We start from the raw sequence: 13943 nt of genomic DNA on the forward strand, positions 1-13943 counted from the left end.
GCATTTAGGGCTTTCAACCATGTTGCTCTTGTTTCTCATGATTTAACTTACCTCCACCATTAGAATGACATGATTTTCACGGAAATGTTTAATAATCTCTTCCATTTCTTCCTGGTCATTAAACATGTAAACAGAAAACTAAGCATATTATCATGGAATTACGTGAAATGATATATCTTAAGCCAAATGAGCAGGTCACAAAGTGGAATGTCTTATCTGTTCCCTGCTGTATGAAGGCACGTGGGAGCCTGTGTACCTATGGATGGAAAACAATGCAGAATGGACACCAAAGCATTAACAGGAGAGTCTTCATTGGGGTTTGCTTTTTTTCTAGTACCTTTCTATACCATGAAAGCTTTTACTATGAAAATACCACCATGCTAAAACCAAAAACTAGGAAAGACATATTTTTAAAACTGTGTGAAAACCTTCAAATCATCTTCCCTTTTTCTAATTTTTTATTATAAAAAATACAAATAAATTAAAATGTAATATCATCACCGTTTTTCAGTGTACAGTTCAGTGGTATTAACTGCATTCAAATTGTTGTGTAACTATCATCACCAACCATCTCCAGAACTCTTCGTCTTCCCAAACTGAAACGCTATGCTTATTCAACAGAAACTCTCATTTCCCCCTCTCCCTACCCCAATACCACCATTGTGCTTTCTGTCTTTAGGCTTTTGACCACTATAAGAACTTCGTAAAAGTGTACTCATACAGTATTTGTTCTTTTGTGACTGTCTTATTTATTTGCCTTAGCATAATGCCCTCAAGTTTCACCCACCTTGTAGCATGTGCCCGAATTCCCCACCTGTTTAAGGCTGAAGAGTATTCCACTGTATGGATTTACCACATTTGGCTTATCCTTTCACCTGTCAATGGACCCCTGGGTTGCTTCCACGTTTTGGCTATTGTAAATAATACTGCTATGAATACGGGTGTACAAATATTTCTTTGAGACCCTGCTTTTGATTCTTTTGTGTACATACCCGGAAGTGAAATTGCCAGATCACGTGGTAATTTAGTTTTTTGAGGAACTGTCATACTGCTTTCTGTAGCAGGTGCATCACTTTACATTCCCAACAGCGCATAAGATTTCCAATTTCTCTACATTCTCACCACCAACACTTATTTCTTTTTCTTATTAGTAGCCTTCTCAATAGGTGTGGGTCGTATCTCACTGAAGTTTTTATTTTCTGGCTGTGAAGATAAAAATTCTTCATGCCTCAACCAGCCAAAGCCATATTCCTATGGCTCCCACAATATGTTTTAGGCCTGGGCTTTCTTCCTGCCACCTATTATGTGAAAAGAAAAAGAAGTGGAGCTAGTATTTAAATCTTTTTTTTTTAAGTATTTCTTCCCTCACAGAGAAAACTCTGGCAATTCTGGGAAACAACTGTCAAACATTTCTTAAAGAGAAAAGCACACCTAATCCCTAAAGAAAAACCACCCACTAATTTGACTGTCTGGAATTATAACAAAACATGTCTGAAGAATATGAGGTTCTTATTGCTACTCTGCAAAAAGTCCTCATTATCAAGAAGTTTTAGAGAACTGAAGAAGCTATGAATCTAGGGCAGGCATCAATGTGCCTTTTATTCACTTCTCTCACTGAATGTTAAAGAATTTTTCTTGGAATCCAAGTCAATTGCTTTGATAACATCATTATTTTATTTATACTTGCACCATGTCTGACCTGAGTTATCAATGCCTTCTAATCATTCCATTCCTTTAAAATGAATGGCAGGTATGGGGTTTAGCATGAGCTCAAAACTTCCAGGAGCATGGTACTGGGATGGCTAATTGACAGAGCATTCCAGTTGCCTGATCTACTATTCATAATGTAAATTCAGATTCCACCAGACCAGACTCAGATAAGGCATAAGCAATGTACTTCTGCATATATAATATAAACTAAAACTTTGTGTCACCTGGTCAACTGTTATCGCTCTTACTTAGTATTGACAAAGTACATAAAGTGGCAGTTCAAAAGCAGTACTTTTTATTAGCTTGTAAGTGGAAATGGTTTCTTTCAACAGTGTTCCAGTTACAATAGGATTTCATCACACTGTCTGTGAATGTAATCCATTTGTCTCCAGAGCTCAGAGCAACAGATACATGGTTACCACTAACGTCCTTCATTCCATCCTAAGAACAGTGGTTCATAAACTCTTTTTGGATTTCATGCCTCTTTAGAAATCTAAACGAAACCATGGATCCTATCTGCAGAAAATGAGCACAATTCAAATTTAGAAAACAGCTTCAGAGGTTTCTGCTCATCCCTCTATAAAGTCCAAATACATAGCAGCCAATTCAGTATCAGAGTCCTTTGGGGTACTGGTTACAAAAGAAGCTCATTCAGTAGGAGAAAGGTATCTCCATTTTTAGCGAAACCCCTGGTGATTCTAATGAACGTCAGTACTTGAAAGCCAGTGTCCTTGAAATTGATAGACTCCAGGTAAAAAATTCCTGATATAGAAGGTAGGGCTACAAAGTAATAGGATCAGTGTTCAGCTTCCACTGGCAGCCAATATTGTCTGAATCACATCTACAGAGGGGACAGGGGAAGGAAATCCTTAAGCCAAAATATATGGAATAAAGAATAGTAAGTCTTTGATTAATGTCATCAATAGGTTCTTGGAAACTGAAACTTTAAGCAACACAGCATACAGCAGATCCTCCAACAGCATTGTTTTCTTTAACATCTTTTCATTATAACAAAGATGAGGGAAAAATGGTTTTGCTCGACAGCGTTTATTTAAAGTCACAGTTTCCAAGAACCCATTGACAATGTTAAGTGAAGACTTACTGTATAAGAGAAACAAATGATATAATTTCATACACTTTCTATACCATAGACAATATGCTATGCTACTGTGATCTAGCATTTAGTCAAGTGTTCTTACCTTGACATGTTTATTGTATCAAAAGTCAAGGGGTGGAAATGTGAGCAGCAGAATCCAAAGGTGTCTGTACACAGGTGAGCCATGATCACCATTTACACACGGTTGAACATACCCAGCTCCTTAAGCATTTGGCACAGGCTTTGCACATCTTCCCTTCTCCAAGTATGGAGACTAATGCCTTGTGCATGGTAGATGCTCAACACATTACCTTCAGGTTTCACTTTAATCTGTCTCTGCTGACAACTCTATGCCAAATCCAACTGTTTGCTTAATGATAACTAAACCTTATTGATGGTCTAATGTTTAGACCATTGGACCTATTTAGACTTATTAGACCCATAGGTCTAATGTAATAAACCTTACTGAGGTCCATTACAGTATTAAAATGAAATTTAATACAGCTGAAAATTTGGCAAACTATACTTGTTCGTCTCCTAATTCTGGAAGAGCCCTGATCAATACACACCATGCCTGAACTCAGTCCCTTCTAAAGCTAATGAACTTTAAAATGGCAAGAAGAGGTCAAGTCTAAGTATCTGTCATTTATTGCTATAGCTGCTGATTAGGGGAGGGAAATACAATTTCTATTAGAGCGTGACCAGCAAGAAATGAGAGTGCTTTTTAAATGAATGCTTAGGAACATCAGTTTCTCAACTTCAGAATTATGTGTACCACACACAAAAAATGATAATGATAATGGTGAAAAACACATGTTAATCTACTTTCATAAGGTTAGACACACACTAAGTTAATACTTTAAAATATGGTAAAATGATCTTTGCAGGGATCACTGACCTCTTGAAAAATCAGATAAAACCCAAAAAGCACAAAATTCATGCAAGATTTTCACATCTTGTCAAGAAGTTCTCTGATCCCTGTAAGGCCATCTGTGCCCACCATTTTGTTTCAATAGCATTTGATTCGTTTGTTCATCTACCTAGACAATCATGAGAGCAATTCAGACAAGAGGAGAGAAATACAAGGGACAAGGTCACATGGGCTTTGATCCTGCTGTATACTATACAATGGAATGATCATGGGCTATAGACACAAATGGTCCTGATGCAGGGATCAACCTGTGGCTTTGTAACCTCAGAACAGCCAGGACTGCTCTAAGGACCAAGTGAATGAATCATTATGGGTGGTCTTCAGGAAATAAATGCAGAGGTCATTGTTATTAAACAAATATAGATTTTTTTTTTCCTGATTATGCAGAAGCCTAATGCCACTATTCTCTAGGTCAGATTTATGGTGTGAAACTTCTCAGATTACAATGAGAACTAGAACTTGTACAAAAAGTGACTTTGGTATTTATGTTATTAAGACTTTTTGGATGAAATTCAAGAAAAACTTGACTTACACTAATTCTATCCCAAAGTGAAAAGAAGAAAGTAATGTTTTTACATAAATAGAATAACATTTAACTTTAAATTTCCTCTCAAGAGAAAGCCAATATCATCCTTCCTAAAAAGGTAAATGTTTAAAAAGTAGCTAGAATACACATCATTAAATTGCATCCTAAACATTTATACAGCCAAGCTACACAGACACACACACACACATTCAATCACACATACATACTACACACACACTACACACATACATACTATATAATAAAAAAAATATTTTTATATCTGTGTATCTATCTTTATCTGTGTACATATATGAATCATTACATAATCTTGATATATTTTTCATTTCCTAGACTATATTTGGCAACAATTAACGTTTTTATCTAGCAATTAAAACCTGCTGCAAACTCACAACTACTACAAATTAAAATGCACTTCAAAAAGAACACAAAATCTGGTGGGTGGAGGTCACAGGGCCTCTACTCAGTGGGAGATTTAATTAAATTATGATTTTCTCACCACATTTTACACGTGCACAAAAACCCAAATTATATTCAACCCTAAAAAATATTCTTTCTCCAAATTATATCAGCAAAATGTAGAGTTATAAGATCAGCAGCAGCAATCACAGGATTCTGAAAGGTCAATGCCAGCATTTCAAATCTCAGAGTCCATTCACAGTGGCTACTTAAGAGATGCAAAAGGCCTGGCCGGAGTATTTATTTCCTGCAAGAATCCTCTGCAAGCAAACTGTCCATTCAGCAGTTCTGCAGGCTACTGTTTCACCATGCGACAGGCCCACTTATTCATAAACAAATCATTAACATTCTTGACATAAATCCATAGTGGACCATTAATCCCAGCTATGATAATGTTTTCGTACATTTGCTCTGCCCATCATGAATGGGACTGTTGTTTCGCAGAACCCATCCCTGACAAATAAGAGACAAATTATGCCCCGTGAGAAAACTTGGAGAATGAACGGCTTACACACCAATTACTGTCTCATTATCTGGCTGATGCAGAAATAGATCCTGTGTGCTTTGGGTGAAATGTAGATTCTTCTTACTAGAACCAAAAAATGTAAGTATACACAAAATCACTTGTCAAGGTGTTTTCTTGTTGCTCAGATTCATCTGAAGCCACACTCTGGGAACATTCCTCATAAAAGCAAATCAATAATTATTGCTTAAGAAAAAACAAACAAAACCCTTGTATAAGTACAAAAAAAAATCCTAGCAACTATCGAGACCAAAGGTTAATATGGTTTTTTTAGCATTTCAGTGTTCATTGAATATGGAAATATTCTGCCCAAGAGTTGTTAGGAAAGGAATATGAATGACAGAGAAACAATAAACAAGGTATAAGAAATTCATGTAAGTGAAATAGACTCTACGGCCTGACAAGACCCTTAAATTCAATTTCTAAATTTTCCCTACCGAACTTCAAGAAACCTCTTCATGATCAAAAAGCACTGGGTAAACACCCATACATAAGAAGGATTTGCTGTATATTTTTATATTCTAAGCTAAACAGACCCAATTCTAGCTCTGTAACTGAGACATCCTAAGTTAAATAAGTATACGAACAACTCCACAAAAGCGACCAACTCAAACATTTTATTTTATATATTGGTTCCCATAGTTCTATCTACAAACCATCTGCTGGGCTCAAGCCCAGACTCACACTCTGTCAATCAGCAATCCACATACCTGCATTGGCAGAGACAGCACCAGGAGCCTATTTATCTCTCCATAAAATATCTGCTTCCAACAGCTGTTGGATAGAACAGTGCTTCTCAAACTTCATGTATATAGGAATCACCAGGGGATTTTGTTAGAATGCAGATTCTGAGTCAGTAGGTCTGGTGGTACTTAATAGCTTACACTTCTATCAGGCTCCCAGGTGATGCAAATTTTGCTCTCCTGGGACCACACTTTGACAAGCAACATGGGAGATGACTATGTTTTGTTTATGGCTTAGTAGACTGATAGCTTGGTTCTCTTTAAGCAAAAAATGGAAGCCTCCTCTTCTGTTCAATTTTGCTTTCCCTACTACCATATCATTATTAATTTAATCAATAAGCATAAAGTTTAAAGTCAAGCTTTACACAAGTCTTCATTTAGAGTCAGAATGAGAATGCAAAAAGCTAGAGGGATACTTGCATAACATTAGTGTAGGGAAATGCACCTGAGGCCCTGAATTTCGATCTTATTCTACCCTTCCATGAACTAAAACCCTAAGGCCATAAGTATGGGACTGAACTTCTCTCAGCCTCAGTATCTTGATCCGTAAAGTGGGAATTGAAAAAGACTCACCACACAGTATGAGCACAGGATGAAAGAAAACATACAAAAAATGCCTTAGCATACAGGCCCTCAGCAAATATGAGTTTCTTCTCTTGCTTTCTTTGTTACCTAACATTAGTAGCATAGCTTGGATCTAGTAGGATGACCTCAGTCTGATGTAAAAAACCAAGCTGGGTTTGAATCATTGCTCTGCTCCTTCTTACCTATTTATCTGTAGGCAGTCACTTAGCTGGTGGTTCTCAGATGCAGACGGTCAGACCCGTACCAAGTTGCCTGTGTAATAACCACTTGACAAAAATTCAGATCCTTCTGCCTGCCACCCTGTAATTCGCACACAACAGGCTTGAGATTTCAGTTTAGAATCCGCGTTCTTAAATATCTCCCTAGAGAGAATGAAAACCACTGCGTTCACCTTTAGAACCTCAGATGCCTTGAGCACAACGATGTCCGTGACAACAGTGACGTCCAACCACCTAGTGCAATGGGGCTCTCAAAGCAGGACTTTGTAAAGGGCAGAAGGTTAACACTGTGTTGCCACTCAGACCCCCATACACAGGCTGAGAGGATTAACTCAGTGACTCCCCTTAGCTGGAGATACTGTTTTCCCTGAATTTATCCTCCATTTTACAACGCAAGCCATAAGTGGATCCAAAGCAATTGTAAGCTCCAGCTTCTGATTTGTTTTTCTTGTTTAATCGCCACAAATAATCCATTTGCTTTTCCCAGGCCTCTGTCTGGATAGTAAAGGAGATGGCTTCATTGATTCTCCCTACCAGGTCAGTGAATGAGTGCGTTTCTGGTTGCCTCCAGAGCCTGGCTTTCTCTGACACTTCCTTGCAAAGTAGAAGAGCAAGAGCAAGTTTTCAGTCACTACCTGAAACTCAGTGCATCACTGGTGCAGTGACTTCATCAGTCACTGTGAACAGTCTCCTCAATCAGAAGGGAAACATTTTTTTCTTAGATCACCACTTTATCTTGCGCCTTTTACCACTTCCCGTCTAGCTTACCTTGGATATGCATAGACTCCAAGAATCCAACAACTGTCACAAAAAGAAACCTATATCCCTGCCCTTTGGATTTACAAGATAAAGATCCTACTTGCAATTATAAATTTTAGATTAAATAGAATAGGGATTATAAAACATTCAGGAAAAAGGCAGCTACATGTTTATGCAGAGATCTAGGGGCTTTTCTCAAAAGCACAGAATGCATTCCCTTCACTGTTTCCTTCATTCTCCTCTTTCCCTTCTGCCCTCCCTCCCTGCCTTCCTCTGTCTTTCCTTCCAGTAGCATTTGTAATTCTATAAACTCACTGAAATATTTCTTAACTAACCAAAATGTTATTTATTGGCCCTCACTTTCAGAGCAAAATGTGTCCCTTAACTCCTATAGTACAATGAGAGAGGGAGGAGAAAGAGGCCAGAGGAGAAAGAGGAAGAGGGAGAGGGACAGGGAAAGGGAAAGGGAGAGAAAGGGTATGAATCAGTGCTCTGGTTTCCAATCCTGGAGTCATACAGCTAATGAAAATTAGAGAAGAGCCTTGGTGTGAGATGATAAAGGGCAAATGACACTTGGCTTTCATGGCTGGAGAGTAAGAGTGGGGGCTGACAGAAAGTGGTCAGAACTGTGGCAAACAATTACATGCTCCGTTTAAAGGTAGAGTTGCTGTTCAATTCTAGGCCAGAGTGGCAAACAGAAATATAGGATTGACACTGTCAGACTGCCAACTGTCTCAAAAAATGCCACACTTGAGAGGGCCACATTTTATGCAACAAGTCCTGATCTTTTGGTGCTTGCTACAATTTTAAAATTCTATAGCACTGTGCTGGCTAAAGGAAACAACCAGAAAGGCAAATGTGGGTTGTGGGTCAACCACCTGCAAACCCTCACCTAGATAGTTTCTGCGGCGGGGATGCTGGCTGGTAACCAGAGTCTGTTTCTCTTCTTCCTGGGCACTCATCTGGGACACATTCCTCTGCCTACTTTGTAATTAGCTATGAACTGATGACCAAGTTCTAGCCAATGGATTGTGAGCAGAAAGAACAGCTGCCCTTATGAGCAAAACCTTTAAGAAAGTAGCTGCACCTCCTCATGCTGGCTTTCTACTTGTGCCAACTAGGTGCAAACAATGAGGCCGCAGGGTCAGTGGACCCACAATGGAGAAGAAGCCTGGTCCCTGAATCACCACATGGAAGAGAGTCACCAACTGTCCAGGAACACAACTTTGAATTAGGACTTGGAAATTAAGCATTGATCACGTTTTGTCCATTTCATATATCAGGTCCTATCAATTACTGCAACCTAGCTTGGAATCCTTTGGCTTTGAAGCATAGTGATCTTTCATCATCCTTGAGATGTCCTTACTTGCAATATGCATGGAATGCTATTCATTTTTCTCTCCTAGATAAGTTTATTTTTAATTCTAAGTATAATAGGTTCTCCATGTCTATTAAGACTCATTTTTATTTGTCTATTGCTTAAGGGTGGAAATTCTGACCTTCCAGAGCATTCAAAATTCAAGCACTTAGGTTCAGATTGATATCAGCTACCATGACAGCTCTATCAAGAAAAGGTTATTACCAAGGAAAATGAACATACATTTTGAAAATCCTTACCATAATCACCTCTTCTCCAACAACAAAATATGTCCCAAATACAAGGTAATTACTTTTTATAAAGCCCGCTTCCCTAAATTTTTGTTTATTAACTTTTCTTTCTCTTGATATGACCTCTGAGATAGTTTCATATCAGATAGTGACTACTTGAACTTAAAATAGAGAGTAAAATACATAAAGGGGAAGGGGAAGATGCATTTCAAGCAGGAAGGAAGGAGGTGACACAAAAACCTAGAAGGGAAAAGTTAGATTTCAAATCACTTTTCTCAGCATCTTTTGCTACATTAAGTAAAGATAAAATTCAAAGAATAGTTTTTTGTCTTAAAACTTCTGTATGTGCAGACATTTTGTTGAGAACGTAGGAAAATGTTTGAATGCAATGTGCCAATATGGTGCTATAAGCGAGCACTGAACGTTGGCAGTTCAGGTCAAAAGCTCCATCCTTCCAGGCAAGCTCTGGTATCTGCCAGCAGCAGGGGTCCCCTCCAGGAGAAACACCTAAAAGCTTAGAGAAAGCTTGCTGAAAGCTTGACAAAAACAGTGAAGGACGGTTAATCACCTTTTCCATTTCTTTTGAGCCAATTGGATTTAATTAAGTATACTTTAATTAAAATTTAATCAAGCTTTCTGTGGCTGCAGATAGTCAGTGCTAAAAACTGCATCAACTAGTATTTTGTAAAGCCCCTTTCCAAATAAGGCTACCATACAATGAAGAAATATTTATTGTGGCAGTGTTGTATCCTGTCCCCAAAAGTGAGAAAAGGAGAGCAAGCTGGGGACAGGAAAATGATGATATAGAAGAGATTATGTAAAGAAATGTGTAAATGAATAGGAGAGGCTTGTTTAGGGGAAAAGGGTTGAGCACAAATCAGAGTTGAGCAAAGGAGCATTTACTTGATTCAAAATTACAGGAACGAGAAACGGGGTGTCCCACATAATCTAATGCCTATGTTCCTTCTGTCTTTCATATACTTGGTCATTCAACGCTTTATGGACAGTAACAATTCTGGAGACAGTAGTCTAAATGCAAAGCTCATCTCTCCCAATACCAAGTCTTAAATTGACAGTGATGAATAAAAAATCTTTATTTGCATGCTTGTGGTTTTTTAAAACAGACTACGTGGGTAAACCTTAGCTGTTTATTGGTCATACTTCTTACCCATTTGAACGCAAATTTGTTACTGGGCTAAAATGGAGAAATGCACTCCAGGATACTGAGAAATGTATACATTCTGCCTTTAGCCAAAAAGCACCACATTCTCTTTTTAATGTACACGTGCGAGCTCTCTATCTCTTCTACAGAATGTGATGCATGGGCTTTGCGGTAACTCTCTGAGTTCCAGAGGACTTTCCTTCCCACTATTGCCAGACTCTGGCTGTGTTCTGGATAAATGAGGTTGTCAGAAAAGAAAGTTTCTGGGAAAGAAAGCATCGCAATGCAGCTATACACATCCCTTCCAACAGCAGCATGCAGTGAGATGTTTGGCATCATATATTTGCAATTTTTGACTAATCAGAATTATAAGAAAATTACATGTTATAGACTAAATTTCTTACTGAACTTAAAGCTGGACACAGTCTGAAAATCACTGCAGCTTTCTCCAGTAAATCAGAATCTTAGCTGATCTCAAAGTCATTCTTCTAAAATCAGTTTTAACATTACAATTGCACAAACATAGGTAGTATCGGACTGGTTTAATGTCTAACAATTCCAGACCTATACTCAGTGTGTTTGTAAAGTTAGGTCTCTATTATGGTCTCTTTTTCTTTGAATTTGCACTTTTGGAGGGAAGGAGGAGGACAAAGAAGAAACACCTGTTTGAGGGTTCCGTCTGTTTTTTCCTAAGTCATTTTTAAAATAGAATTTTCCTCAATGCCCTTGAATCAGGTGTCTAAAAGTTTCTTCTGGAGAAATTTGCAATTCCCTTTCTTTTTTTTTTTTTTTTTTTTGTGATGGAGTTTTGCTCTTGTTACCCAGGCTGGAGTGCAATGGCACGATATCGGCTCATTGCAACCTCTGCCTCCTGGGTTCAGGCAATTCTCCTGCCTCAGCCTCCCGAGTAGCTGGAATTACAGGCATGCGCCACCATGCCCAGCTAATTTTTTGTATTTTTGGTAGAGACGGGGTTTCACCATGTTGACCAAAATGGTCTCGAACTCTTGACCTCGTGATCCACCCGCCTCGGCCTCCCAAAGTGCTGGGATTACAGGCTTGAGCCACCGCGCCCGGCCTGCAATTCCCTTTCAAAGGACAACTTTTTGAAGTTCACCTAGAGAGTAACTAGTAATTCATTACAGAGAGATGTTATAGCTGTTACATGCTGCACAATGTGAGTATTTTAATTTTATTTTTTTTCCCTCTTCTGTCAAAAGAAACACAGCCCAGGTTCCCTTACAACAGAAACAGTGACATCCCATGAGAATGTCACTAAGAAATAAAGGCAAGTGTGGAGTAGGACTCTGTGCTCTATCTAGAGCTGAGAGGGGAGCTGGATTTGAGAAGAGTCCTCTCTGATGGCCTGTTTTAGATTATTATTTCCATGTGAAGGTATCCCTCTAAAAATGCTCATAGGAGTAGGGTACAAATGGTTTCTTGACAAAGACTGGGTCTGGTGCTCATCCCTGCTATCTGAAGGTTTAGAGTGCAGTTGGGAGGTACACAGGCACCCCCATTAGGTAATAATAGGTAGGTAATCATTGGGTAATACTGTCCCTGTTTCACATATGAGAAAATTGAGGATTCGTCACCAAACTCGAAGCACAGCAAGGCAGGTGGAAGAGACAAATTTAGAAGGCAGGAGCTCCCACCCCCAGATTCCAGCCATTCTCCTCTCCCACACATCCTGGCTGACCCACCTGAAGTACATCCTCTCACCCACCCCTATCCCGTGACCCCGAGCTAGTCCCTCAAACTTACTCTCAAATCTAATCCCCTTTGTAACCAACACAAATCAATGATACCAGATGAAGGGGTTAAAAATACACTCCGTGATTTGTGAAAGAAAACAAAATTAACCAAGGAAACCAGAGGTAGAGAGAAAAATGTCGGAGTGAAGGAGCAGGTCAGGCCTGGTCTCAATCCAGGATCTGTGACTTACTGCCTTATAGCTTCAGGTGGAGTAATTACCCCTCTGAGCCTCCATTCTTCATGGGTAAAATGCCCAACTTCCAGGATAATTCATGAGAATTAAGTTAGATAAACAGGCAGAGCATAGGGCCCAGCACACAGTGGGAAGCCCACCCCCTTGCCCTCCACATCCAATGCACCATCCAACCAACCCTTGTTCAACCACATCAGGCTCTCTGGCCATTTTGAGTGCCATTTCATTGAAGGATGTGTCTGTCTACACCACCCATCTGCATCCAAGGTTGGCTTTTTCCAAGAAGGAAAATTAAATTCAGAAGATCTGAGCCAAATACAAAGGCAAAGCTTACAATCCAGAAAGTTAGAACAAGCACTGATTCAGAGAAGGGTCATTTCCACATTCTAAACTCTAGGTTCCTTGCAAGAATAGCAAATTGTCACAATTCTTCCAATCAGTTTCTCTGTCAATAACATGTTGACCAAAACAGTCCATTTCAGGGTCAGTCTCTTTCCCAAAATTCTTTAAGTCATATACCCCTGTGCCTCTCAAAGGTCAACATTTTATCTTCCCTCTATTCTCAGTCTTCAGCACTTATACATCCTAAGGATATATAAGGTTTTATATATAGATATATAACCTTATTTATATATAAAGATATATAAAGTTATATATCCTTAGGATGTATAACCTTATATATCCTCATATATAAAGAAGACTTCATCAATTAAAAACAAATCTACAAGTATTTGAGTTTGAAAAAACAGAATTCTAGAATCAGATATGAAGGAAGATTAGAACATTATTAATGAATGACTGAGAATTGAGCACTTTTTTTATTAATCCATTTTCTTATCACTAAAGATCTACCTGTTCATTGTAAAAAGTAAAATTAAAGTGATATAAAAGAACATACAATGAAATATAAAAGATTGATCCTTATGCCCTAAATATCAGTGCAAAACCCCAAAGTAAACCACCATCAGCAGGGTTTTCTGTTGTTGATTTATTTTTGCTTTTGTTTTTGTTTTACATCTCATTCCAGAGATTTCAGTGCATTTGTAAGCACAGGAAGACTCTTCTTTCATTTTTTATATAGATACACACACACAAATATACATATATATATAAATGTGATCATACCATATGCACTATTTTACAGCTTACTTTTTATTTTTACTATATATCCAACATTTTTCCTAACAGCATATCCCCTCTTTCTCTCTCTCTTTCTTAAGCTCTGTAGTATTGTAATAAATCATGATGCGATTTTACTAATCATATATGGATATTTAGAAAAATTCACACTCCCACAAATAACAACAATGTAGGAAAGCACCTGTTATCCTTCCTCCAACAGCATGGGCTCTATCCTGCTTTTTAACTGCTACTCACCTGTTATCCTTTATCCAACAGCATGGGCTCTATCCTGCTTTTTAACTGCTACTCACCTGTTATCCTTCCTCCAACAGCATGGGCTCTATCCTGCTTTTTAACTGCTACTCACCTGTTATCCTTTATCCAACAGCATGGGCTCTATCCTGCTTTTTAACTGCTACTCACCTGTTATCCTTCCTCCAACAGCATGGGCTCTATCCTGCTTTTTAACTGCTACTCACCTGTTATCCTTCCTCCAACAGCATGGGCTCTATCCTGCTTTTTAACTGCTACTCAC

The 13943-nt window shown here is 38.6% G+C and overlaps 1 protein-coding gene across 6 annotated transcripts in view; it reads right to left on the reverse strand.

Annotated features, from left to right (window-relative positions):
* PID1 (phosphotyrosine interaction domain containing 1) overlaps positions 1-13943 on the reverse strand; it is a 246446-nt gene that overhangs the window by 175655 nt on the left and 56848 nt on the right. Inside the window, exon 1 of one of the 6 annotated variants that reach the window (XM_054258005.2) lies at positions 13608-13903. The exons of the other annotated variants lie outside the window; for them this stretch is intronic. The gene's annotated coding sequence lies outside the window, so the exon portion shown is untranslated. Of the gene's footprint in view, positions 1-13607; positions 13904-13943 lie in introns of those variants that run through there. 6 annotated transcript variants of the gene reach the window in all.

This window comes from Callithrix jacchus, chromosome 6 (genome assembly GCF_049354715.1).
Source record: "Callithrix jacchus isolate 240 chromosome 6, calJac240_pri, whole genome shotgun sequence".
Taxonomy (NCBI): Eukaryota; Metazoa; Chordata; class Mammalia; order Primates; family Cebidae; genus Callithrix; species Callithrix jacchus.